Here is a 26,544-nt window from a genome sequence, read left to right as displayed (position 1 = left end):
GCACTTGCAGAGTAGAATTCCATCTAGTTAAGCCTGTGGCACTTGGGTCACTCCTGATGCCCATAAAGAGAAGCAAGCAGCCCCTTTCCTTGCCCCCCACCCCACTCCCTTCTTAGAAATTACCTCCTGCTTTGTGTGAATGGATGGTTAAAAGGAACTTGGGAAATTAAAAAACTCAATAAAAATGGCAATTGACCAACTTCCTTTGTGGGTAATAGGCAGGGTCTGAGTTTCAGAACAACGAGAAGCTGAATCTCCATCAGAGTCAAGCAGGGGCTTAGGAAGTAAGGGCATCAGTCCTGGTGATGCTCTGCCCAGGGACTCCTGAGGGGCAACTAACTGAAAGAAGTTGCTGGGCAGGGCTATCTGGAGGGGTTTCAACTAAAGCAAAGACTTCCCCTTGCTGAAGTAAAGGGGAAGGGCTGAGAGAAGGACTCCAGGTTCCCACATTCCTATTTATTGCCACTCACCTATTTAGAAAGGCAGAAAAGCTTCCCGTTTCTTAAACTTTCCATTCTCCAGAAAATGCTCTGGATTGAATGTGTCTGGGGTGGCCCACTCTGCAGGGTCCCTGTGCAGTGCAGTCAGATTGATCAGAACCATGGTCCCCTGGAAAAGACAGCAAAGACTCAGGCAAGGTTTGACCAGCACAACACACCTGAGTAAAGGGGGAGCCGTCCCCAGGTCTCCCACCAAGGCTACAGTACCCTGAACCCCCTCAATGCCCCAAAGCCACCATCTTCAGAACCTAACCCCTCAGACCCTGCTCTATGCCATGCACAGCCTACAATGATGGACTGGAATTGTCTGCTGGGAATGTTACCAGGGAGGTGTGATTACTCTTGACTGCAGGTGGATCTCTACAGGGACCTGTCAGGGCAGGACATGAAGGGAATGTGAGTGCATCAATGAGAGAATAATGAGACAATGGCCAGTCAGGTCTGTTCTAAAATCAACCCAGCTGCTTAATGAAGTAATAACTATGCAAGCTCTTCTAAGGTAAAAATGTATTTCCTTCATCTCTGCTTCTTTACTATCTAGTACATTTTCTTCCCTCCACTACCTAGCGAATTCCACAGAAGGTTTAATTATAGAATCCAGTTGTCCAGGGAAAGGAAGCATGAGCAAGAAACCCAGGAGTTGGAGATCAGTTGTGGCTTAGTGGTAATGAAGCTGACAAGTATCCATGAAGATGTGGCTTTGATCCCTGGCCTCGCTCAGTGGGTTAAGGATATAGTGCAGCCATGAGCTGTAGTGTAGGTTGCAGATTCAGCTCAGACCTGGGGTTGCTGTGGCTATGGCTGTGGTTGTGGTTGTAGCTGTAGGCCAACAGCTGCAGCTCTGATTCAACCCCTAGCCTGGTAACTTCCATATGCCACAAATGTGGCCCTAAAAAGACAAAAAAAGAAAGAAAGAAACCCAGGAGTCACTCCTAATGCCTCTCTTTCCCTCACTCTGCCTTCATCCAATCATTCAGCAAGGAGGTCAGTTTCACTTGGTTCTGTCACCTCTGTTTTAGGTCCACCACTACCTCCTTGGGCTAGGTGACCACCTTGCTTGGCTAAACTCCTACAGTAGTTCCATAGCTATGTCCCATATTCTCTCTTGCCCCTTCCATTGTGCTCTACATGCTGAAAACAGAGTGAGCTTTGAATACGATTTATGCATGTCATTCCCATCCACTTTCCACACCTAGAACTTTATGGATAATCTTCAATAGCTCCATCTCCCTTAGATTAAGGAGCCCTGTCTGAGGCCCTCCTCCTGCCTGCACCACATCAGGCTTCTCAAACAGGGGACATATTCCTACTCATATCCAGGCCTCTTTACATGCTGTTCACCTTGCTGGAATGTCCTTCCTCCCCACTTTGTCACTGAGTTAACTCTGAAGGCTCCTTTTATCCTCAGTGGAAACATCGCTTCCTTTTGGAAGCTTTACTCTCTCCATCCTTCTCTACCTATCGCAGCTAACCTGCATCATTCTAGAAACCAGTGACTGTTTTTCCTTGGGCAATTATCATGGTTTATAATTATAAACTTGCATGAGTTGTCTTCCCAGACCTGAATGTTTTAGGTGCCTAATAAACATCTGTTTAATTAATATAATAACTCCCACTTTGAGCCCTTTTTATTCTAAACACTAGATGAAATGTTTTATGTGCATGACCTCATTTTAGGTCCACCTGAGAGATAGGTTTAAGTGTGTTTACACATATATAATTTGAAGCTCTGAGAAATTGAATAAGGTGTCCAGAGTTACTGGTAGAAGGCAGTAGAACCATGATTTAAACTAGGAAATTTGACATCAAAGCTATGACCCACAACTTGTACAACATTCAGTCAATGAGATGTTTCATTTCCCAGGAATGATTCTTTAAGATATTAAAAATTACTGGTAGAACAAGTCTGTTGAGCCAGGCTTGTTCCCTTGAGCTAAATTAATTTCTATAAAAATGCAAAGAGCATCTGTGAAATCATTTACACCTCGATTTTACCCACAAGTAGGTCCATCTTTAAGAAAATAGTGAGTGCTATAGCTGCAGTAGTAGTTGCTTTTCCTGGCTCTGCAGGGATGGTAACCAAGGGGTATCCCATGGGGGAGCTCCTCTGGTTCTGCTTCTTGAGGTCATCCCCAGTGTGATACAAACAGAGGGACTTAGACACACTGGAGTGAATCCATAGAGGCTCACCAAGGTGGTGAGAAAGCACAGGAAGGGGAAATGTGCAGTGTGGGCTCTTTAGCACTTGGTCTGGTGAAGCACTTGGTCTGTTTTAACACTTGGTCTGGTTTAACAATGAACAGATATTGTACATGTTCAGAGCTATAGAAGTGGAGACCCAGCAGAGAAAGGATTCTGTTAATGGGGAAAGGCAAGGGGACCAGGGGTGGTCAGACCTCACAGAACTGACCTTTGAAGGGTGCGGAGCAGTTCAGAGGCTCTAGTGAGAGTGTATTTGGGGAACTACAAGGCTAGAGTTAGGCTGCCTTGCCCAGGCAGTGGATGAGAGAGATGGAGGAAGGGGGATGAGGCTAATGGAGAAGGGTCTTGCATGGCCTTCAGAGTTTCTTCTACACAGAGCAAAGTGACAGCGCTCACTTGGTCTTTCAGAAGGGATGCCATCTTGGTACCTGGCTGGGAGGTGGAGACTGGAGCTGAGGGGGTTGACCTGTAGGGAGGGCACAGAATGGGAGTGTCAGACTCAGTGAAAGTGGGTCTGAGAAACAAGTTGGTAGGCTCAAGTGTATTTCATGGAAGACCCCACATGGGGATGAAGGGAGCCAGGAACCAACTCAGAGGTTTCTGGGGCAGCCTTTGAGAGACCCTATTAGACACTTGAGCTGTTTGCACAGGTAATCCTAAGTGGCTTTAACACATATGGTTGAGAGTGCGGTAGCAAGGTGTGGGCTTGGGGGAAAGGGGTGAGAGAGAGGCAGGAGCAGTGGCTGGAGTCAAATTTGAAAGGCTTTGCTTGCGACGTTGCTCACAAAAAATAACATGATCCAGGATTGATTGCCTTCTTTTACTAAGAAATACGAAGAAAATTAAAACACCTGCTGATAATGCTGATCAGTCTTGAGCATGATGCACTTGTCATCTGTAACACAAACTTTTTTTTGGGGAAACTCAAAAATGTATCAAATACATTTATCTTCTGCATTAAGTAAACAATTTTTTTTTTAGCCTGTGGCTATTCATTCATTGTTTTCAAGAGCAGATTGATAAAGTTCGAGTTTATTTTTAATATCAGTTTAAGGATACCAGAAGAGAACAGGTTCAGTGAGGGGTTTAGAAGAAGAGGGAGTAGGGGTATTCAATTTGTAGTTTCTTCACTACATCCAGGCAGTGGGGGGTTCACTTTTGCAGCTCAGGAGGGAGCCCACAGACAGAATGTAGATTTTAGAGTCCCAGAAAACAATAAAAAAGTGCACTGTGAAGAGTGGCCACTAGGGGACACAGGAGAGCTGCCTGCCTAGATCCTAAGAGTGGTGGGCAGAGTGAGAGCATGATTTCCTTTGAGAAGACTGGGAATTTAACAGGGACCCAGTGAGTACTATTGTAGGGGAGAATCTTTCAACGTCAAAGTAAAGCAACTCCTATAGGGAAAACATGGTGTAGTACAAAAAAGATGAGCCTGGGAATCAGAACAGCTGTTTCTGGAACCCAGCTCTTGTCACTATATAGCTGAGAGAACTTATGCAAGATTAATCACTTTCTGAGCCTTGGCTTTCAAATTTATAAAATGAGAATAACAGGATATTCTGAGGACTGATCAAGACATTTTGAAAGAGCCTGTATGGTCTATGGTACATAATCACTGTTTAATCAGCACTGGTCCCTCTCTCTACTGTTCTGGTACTTAGTACTGCTCAGGTTTGGCTTGGTTTCCCTTGTGAAATGATAGTCCCATCATGTGCTATAAGTCAGAGCTGGAAGCACACCTGTGGGGATATTATGCTAGAAACACCGGCACTAATGTCATATTGGTTCAGGTGGTTTCAAATTCTCCTTCAGAAGCAGAAATTTCCAAAGTGTAATATGGCAGGTCCCTAGTCCTGTGAGAAGCACTCCAAAGGGAAAGAAAAGGCAAAGTCCTTTTCTTTCTATGCCATGCATACTCCTCATGGCAAAGTCTGAGGCCTGATGCTTGTAGTAACCCCAAGGCAGTTCACAATGCACATCATGCAGTAAAAACACGGAGCAACCTCACAGCTAAGAAAGTCAGGCTTTGCCTAAATACACTTGATAGAAGAATCCCATGTACACAAAAACGAAACAAACAAAAAAGTACTTAATCAGAGATGATATTGTTCTCTCCCCATTTAGGTGATTCCCTAGGACAAGAATACATGTCACTTTTCCAGTTGAGATTCCTACCATTTTAAAAGTATAAACTTGGAGATCTGAGGCTGCACATAGGACCCTAATTACCTTGGGCAGGTGGTATCCAGCCAGGGTGGTATCGGCTGCTACCTGCCTGGGTGCGTTCATGGGGATGATGTTGCCCATTCTCTGCACTTCATGGATGACAGCGTTGGTGTAGGGCATGGACTCTCGAGCTGCTGTGTTCGGCCGCTGTGATTGGCCAAGCACCCTGTCAATCTCAGCTTGGACTTTCTCTGGAAAAGCAAAGGAAGTTCTAATATTCTATCAGCCATAATTTTCCTTGAGCCTAGTTAAGCTAAGGAATGGAATAACCAGGATCATGATGGCTAAAGTTATAGTAGGTGCTATAGACTGTAGTTTCTCAAAGATGATGTGAGTGGAAAGTGGGCCCTGGTTTAGGACAAATCTGTTGAAAATTCTTTCTCTACAACATTCTTCCTCTAAGTTACTGAAAGAGTTTGAGCCTCTGTTTTCTCTTCTTATTAGTGGGGATAAATCAACTTTTATCTTTAGGATTTTTGGGATGTACAGGAATTGATTTAGAGGAGCATCCCAAAAGTAAGAGAAACTCTACTAATTGTGCCCCAACAAGTGTTTTTCTCTTTTTCTACAGTAACAGAGATTTTGGGTAGATACTTGGTTGCTCAGCTAAAGACTACATTTCCCAGATTCCCTTGTGACTAAGTTCTGACCAATGGAATGTATGTAGAAGGACCTTTAATGCTGGGAACCTGCCCTTAAAAGGAGGATGTGTGCTTCCTTCTCCTTCTTCCCTTCCTACTTTGCAGGAAAGTAGGCTCAATGGTGAGCCATCTCTGAGAGTGTTTGCAAGGACATCATTCTAGATGCACCGGAAGGAGCTTGGACCCCGAAGGGTTCTCCTGAGAACAGCTTAGATTTTTTCATTGGAGAGAGATACAAATGTCCATTTTTTAAACTGCCCATTTAAAATCTTTTACAATTGTGGTAAAATATGCATAATACAAAATTTACCATCACAGCCATTTTAAATGTACAGTTTAACAATGTTAAGCATATATGTATTGTTATGCAACCAATCTCCACAACATTTTTATTTTGCAGAACTGAAACTTGACTCTGATTCAAACACAACTCATTTTCTCCTGCACCCAGCCTCTGACAGCTACTGTTTACTTTCTAAGAATTTAACCAGTCTTGATATCTCATTAAAAAAATCATATAGTATATATATTTTTTTACTAGATTATTTAATTGAGCATAACTTTCTCAAGGTTCATCCATTTTTTTTAGCACATATCAGAATGTTTCCTTTTTTTTTTTTTCTCCAGAATGCACCCAAGGCATGCAAAAGTTTCCCAGCCAGGAACTGAACCTGTGCCATGGTAGTGACAGTGCCAAATCCTTTACTGCTAGGCCACTGGGAACTCTATAATGTTTCCTTCTTAAGACTGAATAGTATTTCATTACATTATGCCTTTTGTTTATCCATTCATCCATCTATAGATACTTGGGTCTCTTCTACCTCTTATGCCATTTTAAGCCATTTTTTGGACCTCTATAGAGAAGCTAAAATTATATCCTGACTAGGTGGCTTTTAAGCTTAAAAAAATGTAGTTCCCAATTGCAAATGCATATTACTTCATGACTCAGGAAAAATAACAAAAAATAAAAAACAAAAAATATACACACATATAAACCATGCTCTTATGTATATATATAAGGAAAGAAAGAAATTTTCAAGACTTAAAAAAACTTAACTTGGTGTTCCCTTTGAGGCTTAGTGGAAACAAATCTGACTAGCATCCGTGAGGTTGCAAGTTCAATCCCTGGCCTCGCTCAGTGGGTTAAGGATCCAGCATTGCCATGAGCTGTGGTGTAGGTTGCAGACATGGCTCGGACCCTCATTGCTGTGGCTGTGGTGCAGGCTAGCAGCTACAGCTCCAATTTGACCCCTAGCCTGGAAACCTCCTTATGCCGTGGGTGCAGTCCTAAAAAAGACAAAAAAAAAACAAAAAACAAAAACCCAAACAGAAAAATTTAACTTTAGTATATAGGAAGCACTCTGCCCTTTCTAAAATAATTTATGTTAGGAAAATGTTGTACTTGATCTACTAAATTGGCTTTATATCTTATTAATAAAATGTTACCCTCAGTTTGAAAAACTGTTTTCTAGTGATCCTGTCCTTGATCTACTCAAAGAGTTCTGAGACCCGGGGAAAGAAACACGGTTCTAACAGCCACTGTCCTGCAACGGACTGCAGCCCGTGAGGCAGATATTTCAATGATGTGTGAAGTAAAGGATGAGTAAAGTAAGGGAGGGACATTAGGTCATCTCTAGAGGAAGGAAGTGCTCATAATTTCCTAAAAGACAGGGAAAACATCTTAGAGGTGGTTGTGTTTGAGCCAATTCTTTAAGGATAGCTAGTGGTTTACTGTGTAAAGAAATTATGGAAATACATCTTGTATTATCCTTCCAGGGAAAAGCAGGTGTGATGGCCAAAAGGCACAGATTAGGGCAGTGCAAAGTAAACACCATTAGATTTAGTGGGGCCACCATGCAGGGTGAGAAGACTTGAGGCTGGACAGGCAAAAAGAGGCAGATCAGAGAATGTGATATAATAGATGAGGGTGTTTGAACATTGTCCACAGGGTGATGGAAGATATGACTTAAAAGGAGGGGAGGCTGTGCCCAGATTTCATATGTGAGTGGAAGGGCTCTTTCCTGGAACTCAGAACAACGTCAATGGCCTTCACTGTTGCCCCCATGGAGTCTACTTTCCTGAGGGCAGGGATATGTTGTATGTGTGTTATGTGGACCCATCACAACCTGTCCTACCTGTCTCCCTGCCCTACCAGGCTAGCCTCTGGCCTCACCTCTAGAGCAGTGTGTTCCAGAAGACCCCATCCTGACCTGTCCAGACCCTTCCACTGACATGGATTTTGGGGTACAGGGCCATGTAGAGCAGACCCTAGTGCAGTGTCATCAAAGTTGTCTCAGTTCCAGCAACAAAGAGGTCCAGGGTGGTAAAGATGAGGTTTTCGTCATGGAAACTTGAAGTAACATCACCCTTATGCTAGAAAGTAAAATGATTATTGGTTTGTTCACACAGATCTTGGTTGTCACAACACGTTGGGGGGTCATCCTAGAGAGAACGTGGAAGGAGAGACCCTGGAGAAATGGACTTTCCCTTTGGCCATCGCAGGAGGCATAGGCTCATTACTGCAATATCATTAGCATCCCCCAGCCCCAAGTGCTGGAAGCTTTTGTTACCTTTGGTGGATGAAAATCAAGGCAATTATTTTTAAGCCATAATCTGGGAAAATCTATTAGTACTCCTGAAAAAGAGTCTTGGGTGCCAGTATTATTATTATTACTCACCTCATTCACTATTTGTATGACTTGAAAAAGTTACTATACTTCTCTGTGTTTCAGTTCTATGACCATAAAATAGAAATAACAATACTCACCCTTAAGATGCTATCATGAATTAGGAGAGATAGAAAGAGCATGTGCAAATCCTCAACGAATGTTTATATTGATACCAAAAAGAACAAACTGCATTTCTCTAAAGTGCAACAATTCACACATCCCCTTGTTAATCTTTTCCTTTCTAGTTTAAAGTTCTCTGATCCCAACAGCCTTTCCTCATGGCACTGCAGCATCTCTACCACCTTCCTGAAGAAGCTTCAAGGCATCCACATTCCTATTTGTGTGGTCCCTCACCTTCATGCCTCATAACAAGTGATGTCTCCTCTTCAGAGGAGAAGTCAGTGCTCCCATTAATGTTATGCCAATAAGGTGAAATAAGAGAGCAGGTATAAAGAAATAAAAATTCTCCCAACTTGAGGAGAAGGAACAAATAATCTGATGGGTCAAAGATGATGAATCTGATGCAGTGATAGGTATTCACCAGAGGGGTTACTGTGGTAAAGGCTAAACATTCAGTTTGGTATTTTTCCTGCTTCTTTCCTATTATATAGGAAAGCAGATGATATGGGGATGAAAAAGGAAGTCAAAATCCCTCCCCTGTGACAGTAAACTCTGGCATCTGACTCAGCTTTACTTCTATTCTGAACTGGGGAGCTGGGGGAAGGGGTAGGAAACTGGGAACAGGTCCAAGTGGTAATGAAATAATGCTTGTATTTCCCTTTGTGTGAAACTCCTTCAGACATGGGCAGAGGGTAAAGAAGAGATTACGAAAAGGCTGTATGTAGGCTTTCCTAAGACCTCGAGCCAAATGATGTTAAATTTCAACCTTTATTTCTAATTGTCTCATCAATTCTGAATTAATGTTTTTCTACACTCTATTTTTTACCCCTGTGGCAGGCTGAAGACCCACAAGGATGTTCATATTCTAATCTCTGGAATCGGAGCCTGGTATCTCACATAGCTGAAGAAACTTCGTAGATATGATTAAGGATTTGATATGGGAAGTTTTTTTTTAGATAATCCCAGTGGGCCCAATATAATCCCAAGAAGCTTCAAAAGAGGGAAGCCAAAAGGTCATTAAATAGATGTGAGGATGGTGGCAGAAAAGATGCTACATCAATGGCTTTGAAGACAGAGGAAGGGGCCCTCAGTCAAGGAGTGCAGGCAGCCTCTAGAAGCTGACTGTCAATCAATGGGTTCTCCTGTATATCCTCCAGAAGAAGCAGCCCTGCCAATATCTTGGCTCCAACCCAGTGAAACTGCTTTCAGACTTCTTCCAGAATTATAAAAGTATAAATTTGTGTGGTTTTAAGTGCCCAAGTCTGTGGTAATTTGTTACAGAAGCAATAATTAACTAGAATACCCTCATTTGCTCTTTAAGGTCAAAATTCAGGAAATAACTCTGGCTTCCTCACCTTTTCTATTTCCTGGAGGTAAGCATCAATGAAGTCTCTTGCTTCAGCAGGATTCCAATCTCTCCTGTGGTTTTCAATCATATGGGCAACAAACATTTTCAGTTTCTCCCAATTACTGAAGAGGGTTTGGTGGGGTCCAGGAAGGAATTTCATTATCCATGGAGAGCTGATTGAGAAAAACAAGACAATTGCAGAGACAAGGTGGTGTCAGTTTTCCACTTTTGAAGACAAAATCAGTCATCTCTGACTCCAGAGGTGGGCATGGCCCACTGCCACTGGGGATCCCTGAACAAGAACCACTTTCAGCCCCAACCACCTCAGAGGGCACAACAGAGGAGGACATTGTGACAAACACCATCTTTTGTTGCTCTCTCACCCCTGGGAGCACACTGGCCCTGCTTGCTGCCACTGCTGAATGCTCTGGTCAGTGCCCACACACTTGAACTCTGTCACTTCCCAGGAACCTGCAACTAGGAGCAACCTGTGCAGCACCTCCTGTGTAGGCTAAGTGAGACAGGATGCTTCTTGCATGGTCTGCAGATGGCAGGGGCAAGCCTCTGCAGTTACACTGACTCCAGAGGTGGGTGTGGCCCACTACTGCTAGGGGTCCCTGAACAGGCACCACTTGTGGCTCCAATCGCCTCAGAGAAGGGCATTGCAATTGAACACTACCTGTTGTTGCTCTCACTCCTCTGGGAACTCACACATGCTGCTGCCACTGCCAGATGCTCTGGACACCTCATAAATCTCCCTAAGGCTCATTACCACTTCCCAGGGCCCTGCAACTAGGAGTAGCTTGTACCACCTTCCTGAAGGTTCTTTCTGTTATTAAGAGCCCAGCAACCAGGCACTGACTACTAGCCCCACCCACTGGCTCCTTCTCCCTGGAAACACACTTAATACCCTAGGGATAACACCAAAGAAAGAGACAGCAAATATCCAAACTCCCGTGCCAAAAATAAATAGTAATCCCCCCACAAAATACAAAAGGGTGCTCCTTCAAGACTACAGGTTGGCTTCCCTAAACTCATAGAAAAAGAAAAACATAAGCAAGATGAAGAAGCTCAGAAATGATTCCAGGTTACATGAAGAGAATTCACTGAAGCAGCAAATGATGAAACATACCTGTGCAACCTGACAGACATTGAGTTCAAAAGGGAGATAGTGAAAATACTGAAGGAATTAAGACTGAACATCAAGGAATTAAGAGTGGATATGAGCAGTAGTGCAGATTCCTTTAGAAAGGAAATAGAAAATATAAGGAGGAACTAAGAAAAAGAAAATTCATTTACAGAGATGCAAACTTAGCTAAAGGCACTAAAGAGCAGAACAAATAACGCATGGAAATGAATTAGTGACTTGAAAGATGGAATAATAGAAATCACCCAATCAGGATAGCAGACAGAAAACCAAATGAAAAAAATATGAAAGCAATATGGGATCTATGGGATAATATGAAGTGGGCCAATCTACACATAATAGGAATTCCAGAAGGAAAGAAAAAGACAAGGGGGTTGGAAATACATTTGAAGAAATGATGTCTGAAAACTGTCCAAATCGAAAGGAAACTGATATCAAGATACAGGAAGCACAGAGGGCCCCAAACAAGTTGAACCCAAATAGGCCCACACCAAGACATATCATAATAAAAATGGCAAAAGTTAAAGGCAAAGAGGATTCTAAAGGCAGCAAGAAAAAAACTAAGCATTAATTATAAGGAGACCCCCATAAGGCTATCAGCTAATTTCTCTACAGAAACACTACAGGCCAGAAGGGAGTGGCAAGATATATTTAAAGTTATGAAAGGAAAAAATTTGCAGCCTAGAATACACTATTTAGCAAGAATATCATTAAAATGGAAGGGGAAATAAAGAATTTCTCGAACAAACAAAAGCTAAAAGAGTACAGCAATACTAAACACATTCTAAAAGAAATACTGAAAGGGCTTCTCTAAAAACAACAAAAAAAAAAGAAGAAATAAGATAGAGGAAACCACAAGTAGAAAGAAATCACGTAAATAAGCCAGCATACAGATCTAAAAGAGAAAAAAATAATAATATAAAAGCAATGATAAACACAAGGAACAGCAAAAGGACAAACATGAAGATGTTAAAAAAAGGACCACAAAATCACAGGATGTGGAGAAGGAAAGTAAGAAAACATAGACTCTTTTTTTTTTTTTCAATAATGTGTTTGAACCTATATTACTATCAGGCTAAAGCAATCAGATACAGGAAGGGGTTAACATACTGAAAAAAACAGGGCAACCACAAATAAAAACCAAACATTATACTCACAAAAACTGAACAGAAAGGTACTCAAGCATAAAATAAATGGAAATCATCCAACCAAAAAAAAAGAAAGGAAGAAAGGAGAAACGGAATCAACTGGAAAACAAGGTTTAAAATGGGAATAAATACATATCTATCAATAATCACCTTAAATGTCAGTGGACTGAATGCTCCAATCAAAAGACACAGAGTGGCAGTTTGGATAAAAAAAGTAAAAACCTACAATCTGCTGTCTACAAAAGACCCAACTTAGGGCAAAGGACACACATAGATTGAAAGTGAGGGGATGGGAAAAGATATTTCTTGACAATGGACAGGACAGGAAAGCAAGGGTTGCAATACTCATGTCAGACAAAATAGACTTTAAAATGAAGGCCATAAAGAAAGACAAAGAAGGACACTATTTAATGGCTAAAGGATCCATTCAAGAAGAGGATATTACAATTGTCAATATATATGCCCCTAATATAGGAGCACCTAGATACCTACAACAACTACTAACAGACATAAAAGGAGAAATTGATGAGAATACAATAACAGTAGGAGACTAACACTCCACTCACATCAATGGACAGAACCTCTAGGCAGAAAATCAATAAGTAAACAGAGATCCTAAATGACACAATAGAAAAGTTAGACTTCATTGACATTTTAAGGACATTACATCCAAAAAAATCAGAATGTATATTCTTCTCAAGTGCACATGGATCATTCTCAAGGACTGACCACATATTGGGGCACAAAACCAACCTCAAAAAATTTAAGAGTCAGAAATTATTTGAGGTATCTTCTCTGACCACAATGGCATGAGACTAGAAATCAACCACAGGAAAATAAATGAGAAAAAACTAACCACATGGAGACTAAACAACATGTTACTAAAAAACCAATGAGTCAAAGAGGAAATCAAGAAGGAAATTAAAAAATACCTCAAGACAAATGATAATGAAAACACAACCACTCAAAATCTATGGGATGCAACAAAAGCAGTGCTTAAAGGGAAATTCATAGTGATACAGGCCTTTCTCAAAAAAGAAGAAAAAAAATCTCAAATTGAAAACCTAACCCACCACCTAAATAAATCAGAAAAAGAACAAACAAAACCCAAAGTCAGCAGAAGGAAGGAAATTATAAAGATAAGAGAGGAAATCAATAAAACAAAAAGAAAAAAGAAAAAAAATCAATAAAACCAAGAGCTGGTTCTTTGAAAAGGTAAACAAAATCAACAAATTTCTGGCCAGACTCACCAAGAAGAGGGAAAAAACCCAAATAAACAAAATAAGAAATGAAAAAGGAGAAATCACAATGGATACTGCAGAAATACAAAAAAACAAAAGAGAATACTATGAACGATTGTATGCCAACAAATTTGACAACCCAGAAGAAAAGGACCACTTTCTAGAGACTTACAGCCTGCCAAAACTGAATCAAGAAGAAATAGACCAACTGAACAGACCGATCACTAGAAATGAAATTGAATATGTCATAAAAATACTCCCTACGAATAGAAGTCCAGGACCAGATGGCTTCACAGGCAAATTCTACCAAACAAACAAAGAGGAATTTATACCCATCCTCCTTTAACTTTTCCAAAAGTTTGAAGAAGAAAGAACACTCCCAAAGACATTCTATGACAGCGCCATCACCCTAATTCCAAAACCAAAGACACCACCAAAAAGGAAAATTATACGCCAATATCTTTGATGAATATAGATGCAACAATTCTCTACAAAATTTTAGACAAATGAATCCAACAACATAAAAAGAAATCATACACCACAACCAAGTGGGATTCATCCCAGGTTCACAAGGATGGCTCAACATAGGCAAATCAATCAATGTCATATACCGCATTAACAAAAGAAAAGTCAAAGACCATGCAATCATCTCAACAGATGCAGAAAAAGCATTTGACAAAGTCCAACATCCATTCATGATAACTCTTACCGATGCATATATAGAAGGAACATAATTTAACATAATAAAAGTCATTTACTACAAACCCACAGCAAATATAATACTCAATGGAGAAAAGCTGAAAGCCTTCTCACTAAAATCTGGAACAAGACAAGGATGTCCACTCTCATCCCTTTTATTCAACATTTTTGTTGAATAAATAGGGAGTCCTAGCCAAAGCAATTACATTAACAAAAGAAATAAAAGTTATCCAAATTGGAAGAGAAGAGGTAAAATTGTCACTCTATGCAGATAACATGATACTATATATATAAAACCCTAAGGACTCAACCCAAAAACTACTTGAACTGATCAACAAATTCAGCAAAGTATCAGGTTATAATATTAACATGCAGAAATCAGTCACATTTCTGTATACTAACAATGAAGTATTAGAAAAGGAATGCAAAAATACAATACCTTTTAAAATTGCACCCCAAACAATCAAATACCTGGGAATATTCCTGACCAAGGAGGTGAAGGACTTATATGCTGAGAACTATAAAACATTTATCAAGGAAATTAAAGAGGATTCAAAGAAATGGGAGGATATTCCATGCTCCTGGGTGGGAAAAATTAATATTGTAAAAATGGCCATACTACTCAAATCAATCTACAAATTCAATGAAATCCCTATCAAATTACCCATGACATTTTTCACAGAACTAGAACAAACAATCCAAATATTTATATGGAACCACAAAAGACTCAGAATTGCAAAAGCGGTCCTGAGGAACAAAAATCAAGCAGGAGGCATAACTCTCCCAGACTTCAGGCAATATTACAAATCTGCAGTAACCAAGACAGTGTGTTACTGGTACCAAAACAGACAGACCAACCAATGGAACATAAGAGAGAACCCAGGAATAAACCCAGACTCCTACAGGTTAATCTTCGACAAAGAAGGCAAGAATATAAAATTGGAAAAAGACAGTCTTTTCAGTAAGTGATGCTGGGAAAATCAGACAGCCGCATGTAAATCAATGAAACTGGAACACACTCTCCCACCATGCACAAAAATAAACTCAAAATTGCTTAAAGAGTTAAACGGAAGACAAGGCACCATCAAACTCCTAGAAGAGAACATTGGCAAAAAATTCTCTGATATCAGCCTTACAAATGTTTTCTCAGGTCAGTCTCCCAATGCAACAGTAATAAAAGCGAAATAAACCAATGGGACGAGCTTTTGCACAGCGGAGGAAACCATAAAAAAAAAAAAAGGCAACTTAGAGAATGGGAGTAAATAGTTTCAAAAGATGCAACTGACAAGGGCTTAATCTCTAAAATATACAAACAACTTATACAACTCAACAGCAAAAAAGCCAACAACCCAATTGAAAAATGGGCAAAAGACCTGAACAGACATTTCTCCAAAGAAGATGTGCAGATGGCCAACAAGTACATGAAAAAATGCTCAACACCACTGATTATTAGAGAAATGCAAATCAAAACTACTATGAGGTGCCACTTCACACCTGTCATAATGGCCATCATTAATAAGTTCACAAATAAATGCTGGAGAGGGTGTGGAGAAAAGGGAACCCTCCTGCACTGTTGGTGGGAATGTAAATTGGTACAACCACTATGGAGAACAGTATGGAGGAACCTTAGAAAACTAAATGTAGAACTACCATATGACCCAGCAATCCCACTCTTGGGCTTATATCTGGACAAAACTTACCTTGAAAATGACACAGGCACCCGCATGTCCATTGCAGCACTATTTACAATAGCCAAGACCTGGAAACAACCAAAATGTCCATTGACAGATGATTGGATTAAGTGAAGTGGTATATATATATATATTAGCCATAAAAAGGAACAAAATCATGCCATTTGCAGCAACATGGATGGACTTAGAGACTCTCATACTGAATGAAGTAGTCAGAAAGAGAAAGAAAAATACCATGAGATATCACTTATATCTAGAATCTAATGTAGGGCGCATTGAACCTTTCTACAGAAAAGAAAATCATGGACTTGGAGAACAGACTTGTGGTTGCCAAGGGGGAGGGGGAGGGAGTGGGAGGGACTGAGAATTTGGGGTTAATAGATGCAAACTGTTGCCTTTGGCATGGATAAGCAATGAGACCCTGCTGTATAGCACTGGGAGCTATATCTAGTCACTTATGATGGAGCATGATAATGTGAGAAAAAAGAATTATACATGTATGTGTGACTGGGTAAACTTTCTGTACAGTAGAAAATTGACAGAACACTGTAAACCAGCTATAATGGAAAAAATAAAAATCATTATAAAAATAAATAAAATAAAACAGACACAAGTTAGACTATTAGCTCAGCTGCTTTCTAGCTATAATATTTGGTAGTGATAGTAATAACTATGATGATGATGTAATATGTCACTACCTAGTTAAACTTGCTGCCACTGGGTCCCCATTATTTTCATGGGTTACTTTCATGTTTGAATGATAGCAGATCCATGTCCCAATTAACACAGAGCCAGTGACCCCTACGTGGATTACACATCCCCATTGTCTGTACATAAAGATGCTTCATTTCATCTTTAAATGATCATTGTAAAAATTAACTGAGATAAAGTATGTGTGGTTGTCCATCAAAATGCCTGGTCTATCCTGGGTCTAAGAAATGCTCCTCGACCCTGTCCCACTGCCCCATCTTACTCTCCCAGGAGTTTTTTCCCCTGAGGATAGTCAGCTGGGTACCCCTTGAACTCTCATGACTTTCCAGGTTCTGTCTTATTAGGAGGGAATAAAATGAAATTACTAAATTGAGAACTAATACAATTAGAAGTGAGAATAATGGAGCTCCCATTGTGACTTAGCAATAAGGAACCCAAATAGCATCCATGAGGGCACGGGTTTGATCCCTGGCCTTGCTCAGTGGGTTAAGGATTCGGCTTGGCTATGAGCTGTGGTATAGGTCACAGATGCAGCTTGCATCCCACATATCTGTGGCTGTGGCATAGACCAGCAGCTATAGCTCTGATTTGACCCCTAGCCTGGGAATTTCCATATCTCATGGGTGTAGCCCTAAAAAGCCAAAAAAAAAAGTGAGAATAAGAAACATTATTCTAAAATAGCACTGATAATAAATGGATAATAATCATAAAAGCTCTCATTCATTATGTCTGTTTAATGTGCCAGGAGTCATGTTAATCTCTTCATCAGTGTTGGTGTGATAGGTCCCTAAGGCTCTAGGCAAAGATGCTTGACGGGAGTAAATAATACACTTAGGGCTGATATTCCCCTAAAAGTGACTTCCAAATCCAGAAAAGTGGCTGACAGACCAAAAAGGTGAACAGAGATTTTGACAGACTCACAGACCTTGCAGGACAAAAGTGGAGGGCAGGACACTCCAAGGGAGGGGTGCGGTTGACCCCTCCTAAATCTATAATCCACAAAGTTAGAAGATTTATAACATCAAATGTGGATGGGTAAGTCAGTCCTGCAACCACTTGGGAAAGCTTTAAGTATTGTTTATTTGTTTGTATGTTTGTTTGTTGTCTTTTTAGGGCCACACCCACGGCATATGTACGATCCCAGGCTAGGAGTCCAGCTGGAGCTGTAGCTGCTGGCCTACATCACAGCCACAGCAACACCAGATCTGAGCCCTTCTGCAACCTACACCACAGGCCATGACAACACCGGATCCTTAACCAACTGAACGAGGCCAGGGATAGAACCTGCGTCCTCATGGATACTAGTTGGCTTCGTTACTGCTGAGCCACAATGGAACCTCCCACTTTAAGTATTTTTATGTCCAGGTGTATATGTAAGAGAAATGGGTGGATGTGTCCACATGAAGGATTTCAACTTGATTTATAACATCCCCAAACTAGAAATCCCCTGAGTGCACATCAGTAGATCAGAGAATGTAAAATAATCTGTGTTCATAAGTAGAGAACCATGCAGAGTGAAAGAAAAGAGTAGCTAACCTACATGAATCACAAAACAATGTGCCAAGGGAGATTCAGGCACAGAAGGGTAGTTCCAGTAGGCTAGGGAGGGGCATGGAGAGGAGGGACTCAAAGGCTTTGGGGGTATTCTGCTTCTTAAAGAAAACAAACTAAGTCATTGGCTTTTGGCATGCAAAATTTTGTACTTTACACAAATGCTAGAAGTATTCTTTGACTGTAGCAACTGTTTAACAATATTATAAAAAAATACAAAGGATTGACTTCAAATAAGTTTGTGTTGAAGTCAATTTTGTTTATTTTTTTTTTAATTTTAAAATGTTTTTAACATTATAGTTGATTTACAGTGTTGTGTCAATTTATGCTGGATAGTACAGTGACCCAGTCTCATACACACACACACACACACACACACGCATATACATTCCTTTTCCCATACTCTCTTCTATCATGTTCTAACCAAAGATATAGGATATAGCTCCCTGTGCTGTGCAGTGGGATTTCCTTTATTATCCATTCTGAATGTAATTTTTAAATCAATTTTAAAAGGTTACCTATTAGCTTAAAAGGAAAAAAAAAGAAGATGCTATCTGTGTCCGACATCAGCTGTGAGAACACCTCACCTGGCAACACACTGATTTTGACAGAAACGTGGCCTCATCCAGCAGCCTCAGCAGCTCCCAGAACTGGTCATCCTGGTAGTCAAAGTGCTTCCCAAATGTGACGGAGCAAATGATATTGGAAACCGCATTGTTGATTTTGAAGTGAGGGTCAAAGGGCTGTCCTGGAGACAGAGGAAAAAATGGATCTTTCAGACGGTTTGTTTTTATTTCCATTGAGAATTCACTCTACATGACATATGACATACTGTCTATAGAACCACCTCTGAGAGCGTGGCTCCAGAACCCTGCACAGGGTCTGACATTCAGCAAGTTCTCAGTCAACGCCTGGGAAGTGAAAGTGATGACAGCATTTAAAATTAGTAATGTGTTCAAAATTGGGTTGTGATGATCATTGTACAACTATAAATGTAATAAATTCATTGAGTAATAAAAAAAGTTAGTAATGTGTTCAATACCCATTCTCTCGTGCTTAATTCTCAAGATCCATGAGGGCAGATCATGGTTAGCTGTGAACTCTTATCCCCTCTGTGCCCTACACAGTGCTGGATGCAGGGCAGGCACATAGGCACTTATCGAGCATCTGGTTAGTGAATGAATGAACCCCAGTCCCCAGCACCTGTCCTGTGACAAACTCACCATTCTCCTCTCTTATTGCCTGGATGAGGTATTGAGCCTCTTCCTGAATGCGTTCCTCTAAGCTCTTTTATCCTAAACCAAAGTTCCTCAGTGTTTTCAGGGTGAACCTTCTTTGCTCCTTCCATGCTTGGCCTTTGGATGTGATCAATCCTGGGAAAAAGAAAGAAAACCTTATGAAAAGTGAGTCATCAAAATCACATGGGTATTTATCAGATGGAAAGAGGAGAAGGACATTAAGATGCCTGCAAACTCTTCAGAGAAATATTCTTAAAGCAATGGATATAATGGGTAGCATTTACTGATTGCTTGCAATGCCGAGAACTTTAGCATATTTAATGCATTATTTCATTTAGTACTCAGAGAAACTCTCTGTGGTAGGTCTTCCTGCAGCTGCCACTGACCCCCCAATTTTGCTGATGGGGAAACTAAGGCACAAGGGATAAAAGTAAACTGTGAAAGGCATAGAGTAAGCAATTAGCTGAACCAGCATTCAACTTCAAGTCTGCCTGACACCAAAACCCGTGCTTTGATGACTTGTCACTCATGTATATCTAAGTATTTGTTACATTACATAAAATGAATGTACTTATGGATTAGACAAAGTCCATACTCATAAGGAGGCAAGACTTTAATCCAAGCTGGACCTTAAACAGATAAATAAATGACTTAAGCAAACAAAGAAGGGTGACAGTCTATACAGAAAAAACTAACATAGGCAAAGGGAAAAAATAACATTGGTGTACTCAATAGGTCATCATTTATTTCATAACACAGATGAGGCTTCCTTTCATAACACAGGTTTTCAGTTTCACAGAACTAGTCAGTTCCTTTTAATATCTGCCTTTAGCCTCCAACATCAGCATGAACTGTCCTCCCTGCTGTCTAATCCAGGATCCTTTTTAACCTCATCTTGATATGTCAGTAGCATGGGAAACATTCTTCTTTTTAAAAAAATTTAATTGAAATATAGTTGACATAACATTTTGTTAATTTTTTCTGTACAGCACAGTGATTCAGTTATACATAATTTCTATTTCATATTCTTTTCCATTATGGTTTATCACAATATTGAATATTTTTTTTGATTGGGTTGTTTAGTGATTTTGTTGTTGTTATTGTTATTGAACTGTATGAGCTGTTGCATATTTTGGAAATTAAACCCTTATTTGTTGCATCATTTGCAAATATTATTCCTAGTCCATAGGGTCTCTTTGTTTTGTTTATGGTTTCCTTTGCTATGCAAAAGCTTATAAGTTTGATTAGGACCCATTTGTTTATTTTTACTTTCATTTCTGTTGCCTTGAGAGTCTGACATCAGAATGCAGTGGTATGACTTACATCAGAGAATGTTTTCCCTATGTTCTCTTCTAAGGAGTTTTATGGTGTCTTGAGACTTGCACTTCTTGAAACATTTTTATCAGTGCAGCTCAGCACACAACACTCTCTGGATTCTCCTCCTAATTCTCTGACTGCAGAGAATTTACTATATATTTTGTTACTTCCTCTCCTTCTATCAGATTTTGAAATGATTCAGTTTTTCAAGATTCAAGTTCTTCAAGGACTGAAGATTCTTCTCTTTCTACCCTACCATCCACTTCTGGGAAAACTCATTAAATTGTAAAATTGGAAATGACATCTACTAATAGTAAACTTCTATTTCTTTCTCTCACTCTAGATTGTATATATGTGTGTATTGACTCGGCTGATTTAAAGGCATTTCAAATTAAGCATATAGATGACTGAATTCATGGTGTCTCCCATACAATCCTCATCCAAGCCAGCCTTGACTTCCTCTAAATGTCCTTCTTTTCTTTACCTATGCATTTCGGTGTCTGCCTCAAAACCTCATTCTCCCCCTGTCTAGGTCATAATGTTACTATATTTTCCTCCTGAATGTTTTAAATCCATGTATATTTATGGCCACTTGTCCTGGTCTAACCAACTGTAATGCCATTTCTTGACCCCTCCCTAATCCAAGTCGCATACCTTCTCTAACCTAAAATGCTACAGTACTCTCTTGCTTTACTGAATTCTTGACATGGCAGGCTAGATAAGTCTTTAATGTGTACTATGTAAGTACACATTGTTATTAGGATAAAAAGCAACATACTTAATAAGAATTTGCATGAACTATTCCTGGTCAAACTCAGCCACTTCAAATCTCATTAATAACTCCACTTATTCCCTGTTTGCTATACTGGCCACCTTTCAATTCCTCAGTTCATTGCCCTTCTCCTACCTCAGAGCATTTTCATATTCTGTTCGTACTATCTGATGCTTCCTCACTTCATTAAACTAAATGTCACTTACACTAGATTTTCCTGAGTCTCAAGACTAGATAAGAGCAACATGCTCTTATCTTCAATAATATTAAGGTCTTAAATTATTAGAATAATGGATCCTATTTTCCTGAATAGAATGTAAGTTACAGAAAAACAAGGATTTTTGACTGCCCTCCTCACTGTTATATCAATGTTTGTCTAGCACCAGGCTTCACATGGCAGATAATAGAGTTAATGGATGAAGAGCTAATGGATAAAACACTTCAAAGAGAAATTGAGAAGCAGCTTGAAAAAAATGGCATTTTGGTAGAGGAGTAGATTTGAATTTTTCACTCAATTTTTAAATGTGTAAGTTTATTCAATAGTCATTTTAATTATTTATGCCCAGCTCTTCTAACGTAGATGAAAGGCTTGAGACACCTAGTGGGGCACAACCTTAATAACAGAGAGAAGGAAACAGGCAGATCATATTATCAGCAGGAAGAAGCAGATGCACTAGGAGAAGGGATTTAAAAGGGAAGCAGAAAGAGAGGAGGAGAACACATGGTCTCTTCCTCTGCTAAAAAAACACATCCCATCATTGAGTGAGGTGAATACTTATCAAATATCCAGAGTGAGGTCATGCAGGTGACAAATCTCTACCAGGCCTCTGAGGCCTCTTCAACAGGAAAATGTTAAGCACATTTCATGTAATATCTTCTTTTACCTCATAACAACTCTATGGTAGTAATGATTTTACTCTACTTTCATAAGGAAAATTAGTCATAGCAGAAGGAACTTTTATGATATGATCAACTGTGTAAACATGGGTAGGTCACATGACCTCCTGCAGCCTTGGTACAACAATGGTGCTGTCTAGCAATTCTAGAGCCCGGTACCAGTCACTGTTCCAACTGTTTACATGGAGGTAAATGGATGACCCACAATCATCTCAGAAGACTTTAGAAGGTAGATAATACTTTTCAATGTACAACACCAAAGTCACTAAAAATGGGACCGTATAAGGGAACCAAGAGGTTAAAAATAAGGTTGTTCAGATTTAAAACAGGCTTAAAATTGGAATGAAAATAGAAAATGAAAGCGCAAAGGATTAGCATAGTAGTTATAAAAGGCAAAGAAAAGTATTATGAGGCAGAAATTTTCATATGATGTATGATGGGTAAAAATTCCAAATGTAGGATTCAGTACTTACATAACAAAGTGGAACAAAATAAATGATGAGATCAAAAAGTTAGAAGTTGAGAGTTGGGGTGACAAGACATTGAACCAGGAGACATAAAACTGAATGAGATTCTACTTAATCTAAGTTCTTAAACTCAAAACTCAACAGAACAAAGACACCAAAAGAGGAAAATGAGAAAAGGCACAGTGTACCAGTTCTCATTCCCAGTAGCAGTTGTTGACAGGGTCTGTTTCTCTGATCACTCATGAGCACTGAGCACTGTGTGTGTATGGGAAGGGAGTTAGGCATATAGAAGGTTAAGATTCTCTCCCTCTCACTAAATTGTGTTTTCAAATATTGTCTCACTCAATGAATTTGTATTGCTTTTATAGTTAAAAAGCACTTCTGTCTTTTTTAATATTATATTACTTTCAGGTGTACAGCAAAATGAATCAGTCATACATATAAATATATTCATTCGTTTTTCCATATAGGTTATTACAAATTATTGAGAAGATTTTCCTGTGCTATAGAGTAGGTTCTTGTCAATCACATATTTTATACAGTACTTTGTATTATTCCCACAAGTATTTCTGTTTAATAAAGGAAGGAAGGAAGGAAGGAAGGAAAGAAAGAAAGGGAAAGAAAACCTAAGGAAATATGGAATAAAGTTTGTAACAGCAGTCCCTGCCTTTTTTGAGTCATAAAAACATTTGACAGTCTAGTCTCTGTTATGGATTGGCTCTCCAGGAAAATCCTATACCATGAATACAGTTATACAAACATGTAGGGGTTCACCAGAGTCCCATGAACTAATGGTAAGTTTCCTGGCTTCACAGGTAGTTCCTGGGGTTATATAGGTTTCTGAGAACTGTCTGTGGGAATCAAATTCTAATTCAATCCAACAGGTTTTTATGAAATGTTTTTATGAAATGTTTCAAAGTTACCAGGCACCTTCTGATACTGCTATGTAATACCTGGGGGCAATAAACATATCATATGTATGTTGTTTTCCTAAAGTGTCGAAGTCTCCTGAAAGAGGCTGACTACAGAAAAAACCAATACAGCAGAAGATGATTTATGTTATATTGTTGGATCAAGGGGCATGAAACTATTGAAAGAAGAGATGGGAGAAAAGTTCTAAGAGGAGGAGATGATATTTGGGCCATATCCTAAATGAAGGTCAGGATGTCAGCAAAGGACATGTATTGTGAAGGCAAAGATGTTTTAGGCTGTGTGAATAGCACACACACAAATGCAAAGACCGGAAAAATGTGGGCTTTCAGTAACAAGTGAGCGCTCCTGTTTAACTAGAGTATAGAGTTCATTAAAGACCACTAACCTTGTGGTAGGTCAGGGCCAGATGCTAGAGGAATAGGTCCTTAAGTTTAAGATACGTGCAATCTAATGCACTATACAGATTCATAAGCAATTCTTAATATACCATTCTGTACTATAAATCATTAAATGGGAGAAAGTTAGGAAGCATATAAGGAACAGGGACTATGATAGTTTTCTGGAAAATATAGCTCTCATTTGAGTAGAGAGATGGGAGACAAGGCTGGCATGGTAATGTGAGCTGGAATAAGGATATCCTAATGCCAATGAAATATTCTGGATATTGTTTTATTTGCAATTAGAAATTTGAATAGGAGAAGTAATTTGGTGAGTGCTTGGATTTTAAAGTCATACAAATCCATTTGCATTAAGTTTTTAGCTTGTTACTATGTGATTTTTTTTGGTCAAGTTATTGAACTTCCTTGTGTCTCAGTTTCCAAATCTATAAAATAGGGGATATTACTAGCTCCCATCTTTAGGACTGTGGTTATAAATAACCATAATACTAAAAGCAAAAAAAAATTATTTATAGTTATTGATATATTTGAGAGTGTATTTTAGCAAAATGATTCTAGTAAGATATGGACAAAGGAAGGCAGGGAAAGTGGGCAGAGAGCAGACTGATGGAGCCCAGGCAGCTGTCAGGCCAGACAGGTGACACCTGGTATACAATCAACAACTGACTTCCCTTGAGTTTGTTACTACAAACTTTTGAAGAAAGGGGAAGAGTGTGGTAGATACAGAAATAAGTATTAACTATGTGTTAGGCACCTCAGACTATACTACAAAGCTACAGTCATCAAAATTGTATGGTACTGGCTCAAGATTGAAATATAGATCAGTGAAACAGCACAGAAAGCCCAGAATTAAACCCATGCACCTACAGCCATCTAATCTATGACAAAGGAGGCAAGAATATACAATGGAGAAGACAGTCTGTTCAATAAATGGTGCTGGGAAAACTGGACAGCCACATGGAAAAGAATGAAATTAGAACACCTCCTAACACCAAACACAAAAATAAACTCAAAATGGATTAAAGACCTAGATATAAGACCAGATACTATAAAACTCTTAGAGGAAAACATGGGCCAAACACTCTCTGACATAAACCACAGCAATGTCTTCTCAGATCCACCTCCTAGAGAATGACAATAAAAAGAAAAATAAGCAAATGAGACTTAATTAAACTTAAAAGTTTCTGCACAGCAAAGGAAACCCTAAACAAAATGAAAAGACAGTCCACAGAATGGGAGAAAATATTTGCAAATGAATCAACTTACAAGGGATTAATCTCCAAAATTTATAAACACCTTCTGCAGCTCAATACCAAAAAAAAAGCACCAAACAACCCTATCAAAAAATGGGCAGAAGATCTAAACAGACAGTTCTCCAAAGAAGACATACAGATGGCCAAAAAGCACATGAATAGATGTTCAATGTCACTCATTACCAGAGAAATGCAAATCCAAACCACTATGAGGTACCACCTTACACCAGCCAGAATGGCCATCATCAGAAAATCTACAAACAGGAGTTCCCATTGTGGCACAGCAGAAACGAATCCGACTAGGAACCGTGAGGCTGTGGGTTTGATCCCTGTGCTTGCTCAGTGGGTTAAGGATCTGGCATTGCTGTGAACTGTGGTGTAGGTAGCAGATGCAGCTCGGATCCTGAGTTGCTGTGGCTGTGGCATAGGCCAGCAGCTACAGCTCCAATCAGACCCCTGGTCTGGGAACCTCCACATGCTGCAGGTGTGGCTCTAAAAAAAAAAAAAAAAGACAAAAAGACAAAAAAAGAAATATACAAACAATAGATGCTGGAGAGGGTGTGGAGAAAAAGGAACCCTATTACACTCTTGGTGGGATTGTAAATTGGTGCAACCACTGTGGAACACAGTATGGAGAGTCCTCAGAAAACTAAACATAGAACTACCATTTGATCCAGAAATCCCGCTCCTGGGCATCTATCCAGAGAAAACCATGACTCAAAAAGACACATGTACTCCAGTGTTCATTTCAGCACTATATGCAATAGCCAAGACATGGAAACAACCTAAATGTCCTTTGACAGAGGAGTGGGATCAAGAAGATGTGGTGCATATACACAATGGAATATTACTCTGCCATTAAAAGGAAAGAAATACTGGCAATTGCAGCAACATGGGCAGAGAAGTTAGTCAGATAGTGAGACACCAACATCATATGCTATCACTTACATGTGGAATCTAAAAAAAAGGACACAATGAACTTCTTTGCAGAACAGATACTGACTCACAGACTTTGAAAAACTTATGGTTTCCAAACGAGACAGTTTGGGGGTGGAGGGATGCACTGGGGGTTGTGGGATGGAAATCCTCTAAAACTGGATTGTGATGATCATTGTACAACCATCAATGTAATGATATGCATTTAATAATAAAAATACAACTTAAAAAATTTAACAATTCTGATGGATAAACTTTGAGCCAGGGATAAGATTCTAGTCTCAGTTTCATCCCCGAGGATATGTTAGGCAAATGATTTAAACCCTGGAGTCATATCTCTTGGTGGTAAAATAAGGACACAGGTCAAATTCCTGATTCCAGATAACAGTGAGTAAAAGCGCCCCATTTTATTTCTCCTACTATTCATGATATTAATTGG

General features: G+C 39.6%; 1 pseudogene; it reads right to left on the bottom strand.

Moving 5' to 3' along the window:
• Positions 1-26,544, bottom strand: part of LOC100525291 — a 56,647-nt pseudogene that overhangs the window by 4,602 nt on the left and 25,501 nt on the right.

Source organism: Sus scrofa, chromosome 6, assembly GCF_000003025.6.
Source record: "Sus scrofa isolate TJ Tabasco breed Duroc chromosome 6, Sscrofa11.1, whole genome shotgun sequence".
In the NCBI taxonomy this organism is placed as follows: domain Eukaryota; kingdom Metazoa; phylum Chordata; class Mammalia; order Artiodactyla; family Suidae; genus Sus; species Sus scrofa.
The sequence above is the reverse complement of the archived record's forward strand: the minus strand, read 5'-3'. Positions and strand labels throughout refer to the sequence as shown.